Consider the following 16154-nt stretch of genomic DNA (forward strand, 5'->3'; position numbering starts at 1 on the left):
GAAAATCTAAGTGACCTGTTTCTGTAGATATTCTAACTAATCTCCACCATCTATTTTTAGAAGTGATAAAACCTTTAAAAAAAGGAAACAGAACTGGGATACATAACTATGAAGTATGCATTACTTGTTTGTGTTTTATTTTAGGGATTATCTCTGGATCATCATCCTTATCGACTTTAACAGATCTAAGCTGCTCTTTCAGGTAAGAAATTGGTGGTTTCATGTTTCAGATTAATTTGACAATTTCTATTTTTTTCAGAGAAACTGAACCTTTATTGCTATTCTTTCTGTGTGTGTATGTATGTATTTATGTGTGTGTGTGTGTGTGTGTATATATATATATATATATATATATATATATATATATATATGCTTGTGTATATATGTGTGTGTGTGTGGTGTGTGCATGTATGTATATGTGTATGTGTGTGTGTGTATATATATATATATATATATATATATATATATGCTTGTGTGTGTGGTGTGTGCATGTATGTGTATGTGTGTGTGTATATATATATATATATATATATATATATGTGTGTGTGTGTGTGTGTGTGTTCATGTGTGTGTTTGCGCATGTGGGTCTGTATATGTGTGCGTGTACATGAGTGTCTGTGTTTATGTGCATGTTAAGGCAGTGCTGGAAAATAATGGTGGCCACACAAAATATTGACACTTTGGGCCCAATTTCGACATTTCCACTTAGAGGTGTACTCACTTTTTTTTGCCAACGGTTTAGACATTAATGTCTGTGTGTTGTTATTTTGAGGGGACAGCTAATTTATACTGTTATACAGGCTGTATACTCACTACTTTGCATTGTAGCAAAGTGTCATTTCTTCAGTGTTGTCACATGAAAAGATATAATAAAATATTTACAAAAATGTGAGAGGTGTACTCACTTTTGTGAGATACTGTATGTGTGTGTGTATATGTATCTGTGTGTGTGTGTGTGTGTATGTTTGTGGGCATGTGTATATATGTGTGTATGTGTATGTATGTATATATGTATGTATGTGTGTGGGCGTGTGAATACATGTATGTATATATGTGTGTATGTATGTATGTGTATGTATGTATATATGTGTGTATGTATGTATGGTTATATGTGTTTATGTATCTGTGTGCGTCAGTGTATGTGTAGAAATATACACTCCCACAAAATGTAACCACCACAGGAGTTCTGCAGATTTTTGCTGCTTGCTGCTTTTGTCTTTCATTATTATGATTATTTATTTTAAACACATGTTCAAACGTTGGGCCGCTCTGGTGAGGTTATCTAAGATGTCTCATCAGTACTGTGATGTCCCTCAGAGAGCTGTAGAAAGACGCATTTTAGCTTGAGAGCTGTTAATCTCCTTATGCAAGGCTCTGTTTGTGGAAAATAAATATGTTGCAATATAAATAATGATCACAAAAACCCCTTAGAGTTTTTGCAAGTTTTTTCTCCATGACGGAGAGTTTTTGATATGCAAATTTGTATACCAAACATATATACAGAGAATCAATTTAAATGCGTTATTTAACACAGGGCAAAAGGGGCAGCTGCCCAGGGCACAGTCCTTGTTGTGGGGCCCAAGAGTCCTAAAAAAATATATATTTTTTTTGTTTATGCCAGTCTGCTGATGTCAGTCCTAATACTGTCACAGTCAAAAGTTCTCTGCTTATATTTATTTGTGAGATACTGTGCCAGACTGTGCTGGGATCATGTGACATGCCAAGCTAGTGCTATGCGCTGTTTTAGGTGTGCAATGTGCAGCACTGAATGCTAAGCCCTAACTCGGTATCCAACCAATCATACTGTATAAGCAAAGGTCCTACTGGGGTTACCACTGTTACCAGGTAACTGCTCTGGTGGTGGGGATTGTTCAGGGTAGGGCTGACTGTAGGGGCATGCAGCAGAAAGCTGGAGCGGCAGGCACGTGAGGATTTGAACATCTGTGCAGCTGCAGACACTGCTCTCTTCCGTCTTGAGGCACACATACATTGTATTTTTAATATTGGATTATATATTGGAGTGTGTACATAAATTTGTGTGTGCTCTGTAGTGTGTGTTTGTGTGTACATGTATATGTGAATGCTCTGGAGAGTGTTTGTGTGTGTGTGTGTGTGTGTAAATGTATATGTGTGTGATCTGTAGTGTGTGTTTGTGTGTACATGTATATGTGAATGCTCTGGAGAGTGTTTGTGTGTGTGTGTGTGTGTACATGTATATGTGTGTGCTCTGGAGAGTGTGTGTTTGTGTGTACATGTATATGTGTGTGCTCTGTAGTGTGTGTTTGTATGTACATGTATATGTGTATGCTCTGAAGAGTGTGTGTGTGTGTACATGTATATGTGTATGCTCTGGAGAGTGTGTGTTTGTGTGTACATGTATATGTGTATGCTCTGAAGAGTGTGTGTTTGTGTGTACATGTATATGTGTATGCTCTGGAGAGTGTGTGTTTGTGTGTACATGTATATGTGTATGCTCTGGAGAGTGTGTGTTTGTGTGTACATGTATATGTGTATGCTCTGTAGTGTGTGTTTGTGTGTACATGTATATGTGTATGCTCTGTAGTGTGTGTTTGTGTGTACATGTATATGTGTATGCTCTGAAGAGTGTGTGTGTGTGTGTACATGTATATGTGTATGCTCTGGAGAGTGTGTGTTTGTGTGTACATGTATATGTGTATGCTCTGAAGAGTGTGTGTTTGTGTGTACATGTATATGTGTGTGCTCTGTAGTGTGTGTTTGTATGTACATGTATATGTGTATGCTCTGGAGAGTGTGTGTTTGTGTGTACATGTATATGTGTATGCTCTGGAGAGTGTGTGTTTGTGTGTACATGTATATGTGTATGCTCTGTAGTGTGTGTTTGTGTGTACATGTATATGTGTATGCTCTGAAGAGTGTGTGTTTGTGTGTACATGTATATGTGTGTGCTCTGTAGTGTGTGTTTGTATGTACATGTATATGTGTATGCTCTGTAGTGTGTGTTTGTGTGTACATGTATATGTGTGTGCTCTGTAGTGTGTGTTTGTATGTACATGTATATGTGTATGCTCTGAAGAGTGTGTGTGTGTGTGTGTGTGTGTGTACATGTATATGTGTTTGCTCTGGAGAGTGTGTGTTTGTGTGTACATGTATATGTGTGTGCTCTGTAGTGTGTGTTTGTATGTACATGTATATGTGTATGCTCTGAAGAGTGTGTGTGTGTACATGTATATGTGTATGCTCTGGAGAGTGTGTGTTTGTGTGTACATGTATATGTGTATGCTCTGAAGAGTGTGTGTTTGTGTGTACATGTATATGTGTATGCTCTGGAGAGTGTGTGTTTGTGTGTACATGTATATGTGTATGCTCTGAAGAGTGTGTGTTTGTGTGTACATGTATATGTGTATGCTCTGGAGAGTGTGTGTTTGCGTGTACATGTATATGTGTATGCTCTGTAGTGTGTGTTTGTGTGTACATGTATATGTGTATGCTCTGTAGTGTGTGTTTGTGTGTACATGTATATGTGTATGCTCTGCAGAGTGTGTGTTTGTGTGTACATGTATATGTGTATGCTCTGTAGTGTGTGTTTGTGTGTACATGTATATGTGTATGCTCTGCAGAGTGTGTGTTTGTGTGTACATGTATATGTGTGTGCTCTGGAGAGTGTGTGTTTGTGTGTACATGTATATGTGTGTGCTCTGGAGAGTGTGTGTTTGTGTGTACATGTATATGTGTATGCTCTGAAGAGTGTGTGTTTGTGTGTACATGTATATGTGTATGCTCTGGAGAGTGTGTGTTTGCGTGTACATGTATATGTGTATGCTCTGTAGTGTGTGTTTGTGTGTACATGTATATGTGTATGCTCTGTAGTGTGTGTTTGTGTGTACATGTATATGTGTATGCTCTGCAGAGTGTGTGTGTGTATGGGTTAGGGGAGTTTGGTATGTTAGGCATTCCCTTGGTATTCATAAAAGTGGTAATTTTGCTGTACAGTGGCTGTCTAAACAATACATATGTAGTGAATATCCCAAAACTGGTGAGATGCTTTTATGGGGCCCAAAATAAATTCTTGCACCGGAGCCCTGTAGACATTAGGTCCAACACTGATTTTTTACTATACAATGCCGTGCATTGCATTAAATATTTATGTACTTAAAAAAATATATAAATACATTAAAAACCAACATTTAATTAATTAGTAAATATTTTAAATTAATCCACAGTGGAGGAATTTATATATTTATTTACTTATTAGTACTGCTTAGGTCCAGTTTCACATATTGCAATTTATTTAATATTTTTTAAAAAATGATTAGCCCAACAGTGGATGATTCACAGCTGGGCTAATCATTTAAAAAAAAAAAAAAAAATTGATTTAGTTGTTTTTTGGGGTGTTGGGGTGGAGAGCGAAATTGCATGGGCGGGGGGGCCCCAAGGAAATGTTTGCCCAGGGTCCAGTCAGTATTAAAGATGGCCCTGATTATTTACATCTAATAATGGTGATAAACAATAGTAACTAATACTTTTTGCATCCTAATTTGGAACCAATAGTTATATGTTGGTTTATAAAATATAGCTGAAACTCAACCTAAAGCTTTTTATTCTAGATGTTTATTCAAGCAATATATGCCTATTTTAAACTTATGTGGTCAGACCTGAACAAAGGGATTTCTCTATTCTCTTCAGTACGTTTGACCATAGGCAGAAGTCTCTCATAGCATTATATTAAACAAGGTCTACTCAGTGAGTGAGTGATTGTGTTTTGTTTTGAGCTCTTGTATATGAGAGAATCAAATTCAGCAGGACAAATAGTGGTTTAATAAACCTGTTGGCTATAACATTTTATGTAAGAAATTCTTAGGTTTATACAATACTATTTTAGAAAATGATGGGATAGCAAGACTATCATTTTGGATACTTTTCCTCAGTTATTATTCTGTTGATATTTCTATATATGCTTTTTTAGTGCCAATATGAATTTGATATGCAATATGATTCCTGCAGGCAGGATTGGATTAAAACTGCATGTGTTAGTTTGACACTTTGTTTTGTAATATGCTCGATCACTGTGATGTCACTAATAACGAGACCACAAACATCTACCTGTTTAAAGTAAGTCAGTACATTTCCAAGTACAGAAAACATGATGTAAGTAGTAAGTATGTAGGGTATTTATCAGGAAAAGAGAGGTTAGCCATAGGCAGTAGCCTGTTTTGCATAATAAGAAATCTGACCCTGTCTACATCAGTGAGTTATTGGCATAATGACAAGTTATTCATGCAATAAGAGAATCTCAAAAGACCTTTGAGCTGGAATTTTGGGAAGGTGGACAGTGTTTTATCTATTAAGCCAATACATTTTAGCCATTTAATATCCCCCAAACATGCACTGCTGAACTAAGCAAGTTCCCCCTATAACTGGATGTACATCTCCTTTTGGGTGGCCTTGGACTTGGCAAGACCCTCGCCAGCTATTTCTCGGAAAATGATATCATTGGATTTCCCCTCCTCCCTTTTTGGTATTGTCTCTGGACCTAGTTTTTGTGGTGTGGCAAAGAGTTGAATTAATGTTTTCCTTTTTTTCTTTCTGTGGGACAAAACAGAATTCAGACCATTATATCTGGGAGCTAGTGCTACAGCTACATCATAAAATGTCTCACTCAATCATAGTTTAGCTTTTGTATTTGAAGACTGATTGGACTGATGGCATGTAGAGAGAGTTTCTAAATCACCTGTTTATGCATCACCTGGAAATGTGTACTCGCTACAACAATGATGAGAGCAAAGTATTATCTGTCTATCTATCTGTCTGCCTGTCTGTCCGTCGATCTTTAATTCTGATATAAAACTACCATATATAGTATGTCAGTAGGTAGTAATATTTTTTTGACTAGCAATGCATTGTATTAAAAAATGTATTACTGCTTATTGCAATATCACTAAAGTGTACAATCATTTCCTAGTCAATAGAAAAACACCCAGCTCACTATATTTCATATTCAAGCATTAAACTAAAAAATATGCTCCTGTATATCCATGAAACAGTTTTTTAATAACTACACATTTAGGGGCCGATTTATAACAGCGGATCATGCCCGCTGCACATCGATAAATGCCGACAGCATAAGCTGTCGGCATTTATTATTGCACAACTATTTCTCGGAAAATGCTTGTGCAATAATGCCCCCTGCATATTCGCAGCCAATCGGCTGCTAGCAGGGGGTGTCAATCAACTGATTGGTGTTTGCCGCCTGAGAGGTGGCAGACGAGTTAATGAGCAGCGATCTTAAGACCACTGCTTCTTAACTCCTGTTTCCGGCGAGCCTGAAGGTTCGCGTGGAAACAGCTGCATACAGCTCAATACGGATTGTGCCATTCTTTTGAGATTCCTGGATTCACTTGTAATCGTATATATTCTATAATTAATTATTAGAGTTGTTTAAGTTATAGACAGGAACAGTTCAGTAGGAGCTTACTCATTAACACTTTAAAGTGAAACGTGTTGTACTCAATTCATAGGCGTTCATGAGGTTGCTAAGGGTCCTTGAAGTTAAGGTGAGATCATGTTCAGATTCATTGGGCATAGCTTCACCTATATTTTAATCAGATTATTTAGTGGCTGCTCTTGCTATTAAAAGGACATGAAACCTAAAAATGTTCTTCTAAGGTGTCCAATACATAGTATCTTGCATATCAATCAAAAACAACTAGCTAGGAGGAAAATAAATAATTAGAACTGGAATACTTTGGGAACATGCTTGCAAAATGGTTAAAGGGACAGTCAAATAAACATTTATTTTTCACACTTCAGATAGGGCATGCAATTTTAAACAACTTTCCAATTTACTTCTATAATCAAATTAGCTTTTTTCTTTTGGTATTCTTCGTTGAAGCTAAACCTGGGTAGGCTTATATGCTAATTTATAAGCCCTTGAAGGCTGCCTCTTATCTCAGTGCATTTTGACAGTTTTTACAGCTAGACAGTGCTAGTTCATGTGTGCCATACAGATACCATTGTGTTCACTCCTGTGGAGTTATTTATGAGTCGGTAGTGCTTGGCTAAAATGCAAGTCTGTCAAAAGAACTGAGATAAGGGGGCAGTCTGCAGAGGCTTATATACACGGTACTCAAAGAGGTAAAAAGTATATTAATATAACCGTGTTGGTTATGCAAAATTGGGGAATGGGTAATAAAGGGATTATCTAACTTTTTAAACAATAACAATTTTCAAGTAGACTGCCCCTGTAATGTAAATGTTTGTAATTGTTAAATATTTTCTTGTCTGCTTTTTTACGGTAAAGTAGTCTCACTGTATAGAATGAAAGGTGTGTCTGTGATCGTGCAGACGCAAATGAGGCACTGGACTTGGGCATTCCATGGCTTTCTAGAGGTGTGTTTGAGATTTTTCACCTGCACCTCATCCCCCGCATGTGGTATTCATAAAGAATCTATTTCCCTGATGAAGACAACCTCATTAGCTTTGAAACAAGACACAACTATGGCATTATATTTTTACTATACTTAACTTTCAATTTTATAATGAAATAGTTTTGAGTTTAATGATTGCTGTGTCACAAAGTAGCTAAAATCAGGCGTCTGTCCCCCCATCTGTCTGTGCATTATACACAAATAAATTGTATCTCTTTTTAAGTAAAGTTTTGGCTGTAGTTATCTTTCCTCCCTGTTCTAAAATATTGAAAACCTTTTTTAATTTACTTGAATTTTTCAGGTTTTGTTTGCTTTTTTTTTGTACAGTAAAATAAAAATAATCATCCTCATTTAGGCAAATCCTTCCAACATCAGGCTTATAATAGGAATGGCACTGGCTACTAATATGTAAATAGACCCATACATATACTGTATATTAGAAAATGGCTGTCAGTAATACACTGTGTGATGAAGCTGAAATTTCAGAAGCTGGGGCGCTTGCCTCATACTGTGCTGCACACTGGTTTGTGTATCACAGCTAATGATGCATTTGCCGAAGTCAAACATTTCACTCCGGAGAGCCAGTTCCCAGTGTCAGCCTAATGGCCTGGAACATAAGAGAAAGCCTATGGAAAATGGAATACCCAAGCAGGGGAGTCATTAGAATGGGCCTATTTATTTCAGATTGCTTCAGAATAAATGGAATTTAGAGGGATATAGCAACTTCTCATTGTTTTAGGTAAATCATTTGATTTTCAGCAACTAGACAGGTTTTTTTTTTTCTTCACGGATTCTTTCTAAAGTCTTAAAATATTGACATTCCCATTTTTATATTTTTATGTTATAATGTAGTATATACAAATCTGTCACAAGACAACTATACATAACACATTTTTGTCTCATTTAATATAAAATGCTTAAAGGGACATCATTTGTTTTATGTATTCCTAATATATATCAGCTATTATACACTGCATTGAAATATATGCATATAATATAAATGTTTTTAAAGAATTTGTATTAATTTTATTAACATTTACATTGTTTTGCAGTACAGGAACATAGCCTTAAATAAATGTATTTTAAAATTTTATCTTCCCTGTCGTGGCAAACACAGAGAGAAATGAGCTATTACATAAAAATTAAAATATATTCTACTGTGGCCAGTGAACATCCATATTAATCAAATACTGGATGTTAATCTAAGGACAAATAATACAGATGACCGATTTATCATTGGTCTGTCCGACATGATCCTCTCAGCGACAGACATTGATAATTGCTGACATTTATCATTGCACAAGCAGTTCTTGTGAATTGCTTGTGCAATGCCGCCCCCCGCAGGGGGTGTCAATTAACCAGATTGTATTTGATCGGGTTGATTGCTGTAGGCCACTCAAAGCAGGCTGATCAGTTAAGGTGCAGCGGCCCCTGCTTCCTAGCGAGTTGGGCCCATTCGGGGCATAGTAAATCGGCCCCAGAGTATTTTTATATGTCCGATCTGGAGTAAAAGAATGCCTTTAAAAGATAAAAAGATAGCACTTGTGCTAACAAAAGAAGGATGTCCCAATGTCTTTAATACTGTGAAGACAAATGCGTGTGGGTAAGAGGAGTAATGTCTATTGTTTAATATTAGTGTAGTAAGTGTAGGAAACACTTCCATATGTGTAATAAAATATGCAAATATACACTACCCATTGGGTATACACTATTCTAATTTATTTCATTACAGCTAAAACCAATATACATATGTTGAATACTGCAGTAAGTCTGTTTAGTGCAGAAACTTCCCAATGGATATTAGACTACAAAGTTTGTACTGTTCCCATTGCAATTATCTGGGTAGGTGTCTTTTCCTTGCTTGCCATATCTTTCCAGTTCCGAGGTCTGTCCTATTCTCCTTGCAGTGGACTGTGTCACACTGCTAAGCAGCTCTCTCCTGCTTGACACTAGCCTTCTCTGGGTTCTGCCAACTTCCTGTCACATGATGTGTACTGTAAGGTACCCATTTTGTTTTGTTTTTGTTTTTTATGTCACTAAAGTTTCTTTTTGCTTTTTGCAAACTACATGTAATTGCTCTTTATTTTTGCAAAGTGAGTTCAGATATTCTTATAAACTATGAATTGTTCATCTGTATCCTCATCAAGGATTTATTGTTTTTTTGGAGCTCTATTTTTTATTACCATCATCTAGGAGCAGCTGTATCTCATATTTTAGTTTAACTATACGGATTACGTAATTATGTAGAATGTAGTAGGGTTTGTCCTCTAAATTTCAGGTACAGAACAATAAGGGAAAAAGAATGAAAGTATATTACAAAGTGTTTTTAATATGAATAATTAAATATTTTTCAGCGAGATTACGAGTGGAGTGTAAACGTTTCCACTCGAGCGATAAGGGGTTTGTGCAGGTTTTTGTACTTGTCACGCTTACTACTGGTATTACGAATTGAAAGTTAATGTGATCGCTAGAGCTCTGTGACTTCAGAGCTCTAGTTAACTGTTTTGCAAAACTAGGTTGCACAAAACACATCAAAAATACGTTACAAAGTGCAGTTACACTCATAAAAACACTATCTATTTTTTTTTTAAATATTGCACACAAAAGTTATATGGGCTCAAAGATATGAGGTCTCAGGTGTTTGAAAAAAAGGGCAGGCAAAGGGCTTTAACACAAACATACATACATATACATGTCTATATATATAATTTTTCAGTCTCTATATTAAAATACAAACAGAAAATACAGAAAATATGTACACAAAATGTAAAAAAACACAACTTTCAGAACAAAATGGCTCCTTTAGGCAAAAGTCAGTATTTAGTGTGACCTCCTTTAGCACTAACCACATCTTGAACTCTGTTGGGAGACTGTCCTGAAGTAATCTTCTGGTATATTATACCAGGCTTCTTTCAGCACTTCCCAGAGATCTTCTTTAGATTTAGGTTGTCTTTTATTTATTTCTCTGTCCAGGTAATCGCATACTGCCCCTATAATATTCAGGTCTGGACTCTGTGGAGGCTAGTGCATGACTGTCAGTGTTTTATCAGCTGTTTTCTCTGATTTCACTGCATTAGCAGTGTGCTTGGGATCGTTATCATGCTGAAATATAAAACCATTCCCAATCGAGTGCTTTCCAGAAGGAATGGCATGATGAATTAAAACCTATCTGTACTTTTTAGCATTCATGATCCCATCAATTCGGACAATATTGCCAACACCACTGGCAAAATGCATCCCTAAACCAGGACAGACCCTCCACCATGTTTCACTGCAGGATGCAAGCACTCATTCTTCCATCACTTTCCAACTCTTCTCACATATTGTCAAATTCTGTGATCTTTTTGATTGAAAGTTGATCTTATTAGCAAGCTACCAATGAATTAATCTCATACCACATGTGTATGTAATGCTCAAGAATATCTTGCACAAACCTGGTTTAATAGACCTTTTTCACAGCAGTCATTTTGACATGAAATAGTAGGACAAATACAGGTGTTTACATTTACAACAGCCAGGTTCCTGACATTGCTCAAATGTAAGGGAAAGTCACACTAAGGGGCATATTTATCAAGCTCTGTATGGAGCTTGAGGCTCCTTGTTTCTAAAGACCGCTACTCTTAGGCGGCAGACAGAAATCAACCCGATCGAATACGATCGGGTTGATTGACACCCCTTGCTAGTGGCTGATTGGTCGCGAATCTGCAGGGGCGGCATTGCACCAGCAGTTCACAAGAACTGCTGGTGCAATGATAAATACCGTCAGCATATGCTGTCGGCATTTATCGATATGCAGCGGACATGATACACTACTGCATATCATGTCTGCTCGCAAATTGATAAATATACCCCTAAATGTAATTCTGCATACAAATATCCTGTATTTTCTGGTTGTATTCTTATAAAGAGACTGATAAATAATTATTTATGGTCATTATAACATTGCTAAAACACCAAATATAATAGTGACCTAAGACTTTTGAACAGGACTGTGTGTGTGTGTGTGTGTGTATATATATATATATATATATATATATATGTATTTATATGTGTGTATATATGTATTTACAGATATAAAAACACATACATACGTATGTGCACATGCAGACATATATATATATATATATATATATATATATATATATATATATATATATATATATATATATATATATATAGACTCCAAGTAAGTGCACTCTCACTCGCCAACCCAAACAGAGACCAGGGTGCTTAGCAGGATATTCAATCAAGATAAGGATAAGCACTCACTGGATTTAAATTCAATAATTATTTATTGGTAGTGACGTTTCGGGGCATTCACCCCTTCCTCAGACAACCTGAGGAACCTGAGGTTGTCTGAGGAAGGGGTGAATGCCCCGAAACGTCACTACCAATAAATAATTATTGAATTTAAATCCAGTGAGTGCTTATCCTTTTCTTGATTGATTATATATATATATATATATGCACTGGAGCTCTTTGCAGTTAAGTAGATGAAATCACGAAAAAGCATATTTATGCAATTTTTTTTTAATAAAGGTTTTAACTATGTATTTACTGTATATATTTATCATTACAATGTTCTGCACATTCACACCTGAGACCTTGTAACACTAACGAATCACATAACACAAGGGAAGGAAAATGGCTAATTGGGCCCAATTTGGACATTTCCACTTAGGGGTGTAATCACTTTTGTTGCCAACAGTTTAGACATTAATGGCTGTGTGTTGAGTTATTTTGAGGGGACAGCAAATTTTCACTGTTATACAGGCTGCACACTCACTAATTTATATTGTAGCAAAGTGTAAATTCTTCAGTGTTTTCACATGAAAAGATATAATAAAATATTAACAAAAATGTGAGGGGTGTACTCACTTTTGTGAGATACTGTATGTATGTATGTGTGTGTGTGTGTATATATATATATATATATATATATATATATATATATATATTTTATATATTCAATAAGAAGAGAAGATGATACCAGTAAACGTAATCTAAAACGAGAGGCACTACAGCACTCTTTAAATCACTGATCTCACATTGCACAAATGTAACACACACAGCACCAGAGAAACGACTCCTAAAAAGCGATCATGTACATAGAAACGTTTATTAGCCCAAATTGACCAGGATAATGCATGAAGCCAACTACATAAATAATCACATAGTACTCAAACCTGTGGAAAGAAAAACAAACAATTGATATCATAGAAAAAATGCATGCACATCATATAGGCAAATATGTACAATATAAATGCCCAGATTGATGTCCTCAATCGGGCAGATTGATGTCCTCAGCCTCAGTGCAGGCTTACGAGTTAAGGAGCGGTGGTCTTAAGACCACTGATTCTTAACTCTTGTTTCAGCCGAGTCTGAAGGCTCGTGCGGAAACAGAGTTATAGGGCCCCATTCGGGCTGTGATAAATCGGCCCCTTAGACTTTACTCCAGGGGGTAGATTTATCAAGCAGCAGATGCTGCAATCTACCACGAAGTTTCAGGTCCTTATGAAACTGAAGTTAAGAAGCAGTGGCGGACAGCAATCATCCCGATTGTATACGATCATGATGATTGAAACCCCTGTAAATTGGCCGCAAATGTGCAGGGGGCGGCATTGCACAAGCATTTTACCAGAAATACTTGTGCAATAATAAATGCCTACAGCGTATGCTGTCTGCATTTATTGATGTTGGGCGGACATGATCTGCTACAGCGGATCATGTCCGCCCGACATTTGATAAATCTTACACCAGGTCTCAAGTTGCTCTAAATATTCTAGTGCACTTTCAGCTTTCACTCGAGCACAACCTAAAACTTTCAACTTGTAATATGAGTGCAATTTAGCGTGGTCGCAATATCCATTCATTGTATAGGTTACGCTAAAACAATGTCGACCTCACTAACCATTCTCTGGTAAATGGGATATGCCATGGACTTGTAATATCAATTTGCTAATGTTCAAGCGGCCCAACGATATTGAGTATCAGCTATTAATTTGGAGTAAAGACATGATTCTCTAAATCTCTATGATCTGGCAAGATTATCTTAGACATTGTGTCAGTACTGCAAACTATCTTATCTTGCTATTTACGCTTCTTGAAGTGAAGGAGAGACATTTACATTGTTATATAATAGTCAAAAATAAAAATACATTTTGCTTGATTTTGTTTTTTATGTTGAGTTTATGTTAATTGAGCCCTTTGCGTTATTTCTATACTACAATGGCAGGAAAGTGTTTTGCCATAATCTCTGTGTTTTGCCAGTTTATGCGTTACTTTATAGTTTTTCAAATGCTGACCAGTCATTTGCAAGGCAAACAGCTCCGTAACGAATATGATTCATAGTATAATGAAATTAATGTGTTTTTTTCTCCAAAATAAATAGTGTATGTGTGTGTGATAAAAGGATGGCCTGTACAAAAATAGGATGATTAGTTTGTGGAAACATTACAGGAAATAAAACTAATCTTAAAAATAAAGCTGACTATACTGAATGTATTCATTGGGTTAGAAATTATATATCCAAGGAGTGTTTTCTGAGTATCTTTCTAATTAAATGGCTATTTCATAACGACAAATGATCTGTTTCATAATTTTACTGCTTGTAAATATATTAAACTTAAAGTAATTTTACTTTACAAAAAATATGAATAATTTAGTGTTAGCCCTTAGATACATACCAAAATACTCAAATTACTCATCCTTCCACACATACTTATCATAACATTGAAGTTACTCATCCGTGCATATATTCTTACCACAATACCCAAATTGTCCATCACCTAAATACTTAGTTAATGCCCAAATTACTCACCCTTACATACATATTTACCACATTACCTAAATTACTCAACCTAACAAACGTAGCACCTGAATTACTCACCCTTACAATAATATCCAAGTTACTCAAGCTGCCATAAAAATTTACCTTAGTACTGGAATTACCCACAATTCCATGTTTTTCCAAAAGCTGATATTACTCATGGTACCATACATACCATAATACCAATATTACTCATGCTTCCATACATACTACAATACCAGTATGACTCATGCTTCCATACATACCATAATACAAATATTACTCATGCTTCCATACATACCATAATACCAATATTACTCATGCTTCCATACATACCATAATACCAATATGACTCATGCTTCCATACATACCATAATACCAATATTACTCATGCTTCCATACATACCATAATACCAATATTACTCATGCTTCCATACATACCACAATACATACCATAATACCAATATTACTCATTCTTCCATACATACCACAATAACAATATTTCTTGTGTTTCTATACATACCACAATATCAATATTACTCATCCTTCCATACATACCATAATACCAATATTACTCATGCTACCATACATACTATAATACCAATATTACTCATGCTCCCATACATACCACAATACCAATATTACTCATGCTTCCATACATACCCAAAATTACTTGTGCTTCCATACATACCATAATACAAATATTAGTCATACTTCTATATATACCATGATACAAATATTACTCATGCTACCATACATACTATAATACCAATATTACTCATGCTCCCATACATACCACAATACCAATATTACTCATGCTTCCATACATACCTAAAATTACTTGTGCTTCCATACATACCATAATACAAATATTAGTCATACTTCTATATATACCATGATACAAATATTACTCATGCTTCCATACATACCATAATACCAATATTACTAATGCTTCCATACACATACCATAATACCAATATTACTCATGCTTCCATACATACCCAAAATTACTTGTGCTTCCATACATACCATAATACAAATATTAGTCATGCTTCCATACATACCATAATACCAACATTACTCATGCTTCTATACATACCATAATACCAATATTACTCATGCTTCCATACATACCACAATACCAATATTACTCATGCTTCCATACATACCCAAAATTACTTGTGCTTCCATACATACCATAATACAAATATTAGTCATACTTCTATATATACCATGATACAAATATTACTCATGCTACCATACATACTATAATACCAATATTACTCATGCTTCCATACATACCCAAAATTACTTGTGCTTCCATACATACCATAATACAAATATTAGTCATACTTCTATATATACCATGATACAAATATTACTCATGCTACCATACATACCACAATACCAATATTACTCATGCTTCCATACATACCTAAAATTACTTGTGCTTCCATACATACCATAATACAAATATTATTCATACTTCTATATATACCATGATACAAATATTACTCATGCTTCCATACATACCATAATACCAATATTACTAATGCTTCCATACACATACCATAATACCAATATTACTCATGCTTCCATACATACCCAAAATTACTTGTGCTTCCATACATACCATAATACAAATATTAGTCATGCTTCCATACATACCATAATACCAATATTACTCATGCTTCTATACATACCATAATACCAATATTACTCATGCTTCCATACATACCACAATACCAATATTACTTATGCTTCCATACATACCCAAAATTACTTGTGCTTCCATACATACCATAATACAAATATTAGTCATGCTTTCATACATACCATAATACAAATATTACTCATGCTTCCATACATACCATAATACCAACATTACTAATGCTTCCATGCATGATTACCATAGTTTAGAGATTTAAAACTTGGGCCTT

The 16154-nt window shown here is 35.5% G+C and overlaps 1 protein-coding gene across 1 annotated transcript in view; it reads left to right on the forward strand.

The window, feature by feature from the left end:
* Window positions 1-16154, forward strand: part of ZNF469 (zinc finger protein 469) — a 912094-nt gene that overhangs the window by 260983 nt on the left and 634957 nt on the right. The window contains exon 2 of the mRNA XM_053701256.1: window positions 145-202. The gene's annotated coding sequence lies outside the window, so the exon portion shown is untranslated. The remainder of the gene's footprint in view (window positions 1-144; window positions 203-16154) is intronic.

Source organism: Bombina bombina, chromosome 1 (genome assembly GCF_027579735.1).
Source record: "Bombina bombina isolate aBomBom1 chromosome 1, aBomBom1.pri, whole genome shotgun sequence".
NCBI lineage: Eukaryota > Metazoa > Chordata > Amphibia > Anura > Bombinatoridae > Bombina > Bombina bombina.